Source organism: Lolium rigidum, chromosome 4, assembly GCF_022539505.1.
Source record: "Lolium rigidum isolate FL_2022 chromosome 4, APGP_CSIRO_Lrig_0.1, whole genome shotgun sequence".
Lineage (NCBI taxonomy): Eukaryota > Viridiplantae > Streptophyta > Magnoliopsida > Poales > Poaceae > Lolium > Lolium rigidum.
In genome coordinates this window covers 194,710,200-194,714,584 of record NC_061511.1, presented here as the reverse complement: position 1 = coordinate 194,714,584, position 4,385 = coordinate 194,710,200, and positions in this window count along the sequence as shown.

Here is a 4,385-nt window from a genome sequence, read left to right as displayed (position 1 = left end):
GCATCCCCAATGGGCCTGCCGAAGATAGTACCCGGGGTTTACTGAAGGCCCACGACTCGAAGAATAAGAAGAATCGGAAGACCAAGTTGATATTAAGGAAAGTTAGAGTTGTATTAGAAGATGATGTTTGTAATCTTACGGGATGAGTTGGAAACCCTCCCGGACTCTGTAACTTGTACAATATGAATCCCTCGGCTCCACCTCCTATATAAGGGGGAGTCGAGGGACAAAGAAGGCATCGAATCATTGTTTCTCAAACCCTAGTTTTCATAATCGTCGAGTACTTTTCGGCTGAAACCTTCGAGATCTACTTGCCCTCTACTTCCAACTAAACCCTAGTCTACAACCCGTAGGCATTGATAAGTTAATCCTTGTCATTACCCCGCAGCGAATCTGCTTGCTATTGCCAACGCGGTTGGTGACTTCGAGACTTTATATCCGAAGGTGTTGCTTCCTGCCAATATAATTGTCGACAAGCTTGAGGAGTATTCGAAGGTACCTGAGGAAAAAGAAACTCCGCAAGGGTGATTTCATGTATTAGGGTTGTTTTGTAAATAGATTATTTTGGCTACTTCATCCAAGTGTTAGGATTGTTCAGCCGAATTTTTTTATTCGGTAGATACATGTATATGTATTTTTACCGTGTTGGTGCCGTTGGCAATTTTTGAGGGAGCAAATCTGAATTGTCCGTTTAAGAGTTTTTTCGTATTCGTTGGTCAGCAAACGTTTGAGTGATCAGCTCGTGTTGCAGGTCTTGCTAAACCTGTTGTATGTGCAACTTTGCTTTCAACCGATGTATGTTTCGACAGTCACTCCCGAATATTTCAGGTGCAATGATTCTGCCGATGAGCCCGTTGTTCTTTGATATTTCCATAAGTGAAATATCGAACGTGGGTTGTATTATGTGTATTTCCAAGCTCTTGCTACTTTCGGCGCTCGTAGATGCATCTATAGCAGAGGGAGAGGTTATCGTCCTTATTTTTTGCATCCTTTAGCGCTCGTAGAGGCTTTTTCGGAACACAATCTTTTGCCGCGTACCTCATTGCACCATTGTTCACCGAACGGTGTAAGCAAAGCTTATGATGATGTGGATTAAGTGCTCCAAATTACTGCATGCTTATCAAGGGATCAAAACTGAAGTTCGCATTAATAAGGTAAGCACGAGACTAGAGGGCGAAAAAAGGAAGGCCCTGTTTATATGAAGGGAAAAATTTAAACGCTAATAAATTGCTTAGGCAAGGAAAGGGTTCTTCTCATCTTCTGGCTTTTTCACCACATTGATGGTTGCTGCAGCGTTGTTGATTTCACCAGTGGTCTGGTCGATGGTTGCCAGCGTCTTGCTGTCTCCTATGTCTTCTGTGTCATCGACTGCCGAACCTTTCGCTGCCGAAGCTTCCGCTGCCGAAGCTTTAAGGGCGAGGTCGGCTGGCTTCTTCTTGGTTTCCTTGACATGTTTTTCCTCCTTGATTTCTCGTAACGTCAATTTGGGCGGATGTTCGACGATTTCTTGTTGTGACCCAAACTTCGCAGCAATCCTCTAAAAGTCGCGATCACAATTGTCCGAGCGTGAAAAACTTCCATAGACTGTGATGTTTGTCCCGTTGTTCCCAGGCATTGTCAGCTTGAGGTATGCATAGTGCGGCACAGCCATGAACTTGGCATAAGCTGGTCTCCCGAGTATAGCGTGATACTGTGACTCCAGCTTCACTACTTCAAACTCGATCTTCTCCTTCCTGAAATTGTCGGTTTTGCCAAAGACGACGTTCGTGTAAACTTTGCCAAGAGAGTAGCCCGGTGCAGTTGGAAGGATCCCATGGAAGCAGGTGTCTGTTTCTTCTAGCATCTTCATGGTGATCCCCATACTTTTGATTGTGTCGACGAATATCAGGTTTAACCCGCTTCCACCATCCATGAAAACTTTGCTCATCTTGAACCCCCCGATTTGTGCCTCGACTACTAAGGCAGCGTGTCCTGGTTTTGGTATGGTCATCGGGTGATCTATTCGACTGAACGTAATATTCTGAGAGGACCACTCGACATACTCGGGGATGTTCGCCATGATGCTTTCTGCCAGGTTAATCTCTCGGGTGAGATTCTTCATCTCTCTTCTTGAGACACCTGTCCTATGGATCATGCTCATCTGCCCCCGTGGTGGTGGAAACGCCTCGTTGGGTTGATGAGGTTGAGCCTGCTGGACTTGATGCTGCGGTGGAGGTGGAGGTGGTGGTGGTAGCGGTTGCTGGCCTGCCTGCTGGATGAGTTTGTGCATGTCAATGAACTGCCGACAGTCCCTGAGCAGGTGACTCGACTTCGTTTTTCCGTCCTTAGAATCGGTATACGAGTGCAAGTAATAGGGAGCGTTGATCTGCTCAGCGTAAGGCAGTTCGGGAGCCCTCTGCTGCCGCGGTTTATAATTACCACGGTTCCCGGAGTTGTTCCGATTACCGTCCTGTCGATCGTCTCTTCTGTCGTCATATCGATCATCCTCGCCGATCGAGTACCCTCGCGGCTACCGAGGTTGTTGTCATCATAGTTGCGGTTCTTCCTTCTCTTGTGAGGATCCCTTCGGCCACCCGAGTCGTGCTTCGGCTGGTCATCGTCTTCGTCGTCCACCGCGTCTGTCGTGGCCTTCGCACGTTGTCCTCACCATCAGCCCAGATGTTGGCGATTTCCATTAACTTGGTTATGGTTTTTGGCTTTTTGCGTCCGAGTTCTTCTATGTAGCTCTCACGCCGGACGCCATCGCTGAAAGCGTCGATTGCTCTGTCGACAGATACATCTTCGGCAGCGTTTAAGAGTTTGGTGAATCTCCCGATGTACGAGCGCATCGACTCCTTCTGCTTTTGCTGGCAATTCCGTAATTCTTCAATCCCGACGGGTCTCTTGTATGTTGCTTGGAAATTGGCAACGAAGCCGTCTACTAGGTCGTCCCACGATTTAATGGAACCCTTCGGCAACCCCCTTAGCCAGGCTCGCGCTGAATCTTTGAGGTAGAGCTGCAAGCACTGCATTGCTGCTATCTGGTTCCCCTTATGCAGAATCACGGTCTGCAAGTAGTCGTCTATCCAAGATCTTGGCTCCTGCTGCCCATCGTATTTGGCAGCATCGGTAGGAGTGGGCTTGAATTTTTTGGGCGGCATTGCCTCGCGGATTTTGTAACTTAGACAGTCGGCTCCCCTGAGCTCGCCGTCGTACTCCTGATCCTCGTCCGAAGAATCACTGTCATTCTCCTTCCTGGCGGCGCGTCGTCGCCTTGCTTTGTCAATCCTGCTCTGGGTGATTTCATCCCGAGCGTCTCTCGCATGATGCTTTGAGCCACTAACCTGCAGCGTGGTCTTTTCCTTTTGTGGAACTAGATTATTTCCCAGTATCGCGAGACTTTCCAGGGCGCCTCGATGAGCTTGAGCCATGGATCCTTCGGGGCGCTGGTTGATGAGGTATGCAGCAAGGTTGGCAGTTGCTCCTGCAACGGTTTTCGGCCGTGGCATGCCTGCGTTGTCCGTAGTCATAAAGGACTTGGTCAGGTTCGACGTGATTTCTCCGGCGTCATCTTCCGAAAGCCCGGATAGCCTTGACCGGTGCTTGCCTACCCCTTGAGTATTTCGAGAGGCGCTCGCCCGCGAGCCTCTTCGCCGTTCACTCGGATCGATCCGCCGCGATAGGCTTCTCTCGAGGGTGGCTTGTTCCTTCGACAGGTGCTCCTGGTTTTTCTCTAGTATAGAGCGATAAGCATTGAGGGTTCCAACCGAGGTTCCTGCGGGGAGCGGTGTGTCGTTGAGTACTGCTGCCCTGGCGGCTGCCCACTCCTCGTCCACGATGGTGTAGTCGCTGTCGTGGTTGCTGGCGCTGTTTTCGAAACTTGCCCGTCTACTGGAACGAGGAGTATGGTCTCCGTCTCCTCTGTGCCTTGCGTTTCCTGTGTTATTGGCGACATAAACCTGATGGTGTGCCGTTCTTTGGGTGGTTCCTTGGACGATGTTGTCGATACTGTCCTCTGATGGCGTGTATTTCACACGTTAGTTGGGCAACCCCAAGAGGAAGGTATGATGCGCACAGCAGCAAGTTTTCCCTCAGAAAGAAACCAAGGTTTATCGAACCAGGAGGAGCCAAGAAGCACGTTGAAGGTTGATGGCGGCGGGATGTAGTGCGGCGCAACACCAGAGATTCCGGCGCCAACGCGGAACCCGCACAACACAACCAAAGTACTTTGCCCCAACGAAACAGTGAGGTTGTCAATCTCACCGGCTTGCTGTAACAAAGGATTAACCGTATTGTGTGGAAGATGATTGTTTGCAGAGAAAATAGTAAAAACAAGTATTGCAGCAGATTTGTATTTCAGTATTAAAAGAATGGACCGGGGTCCACAGTTCACTAGAGGTGTCTCT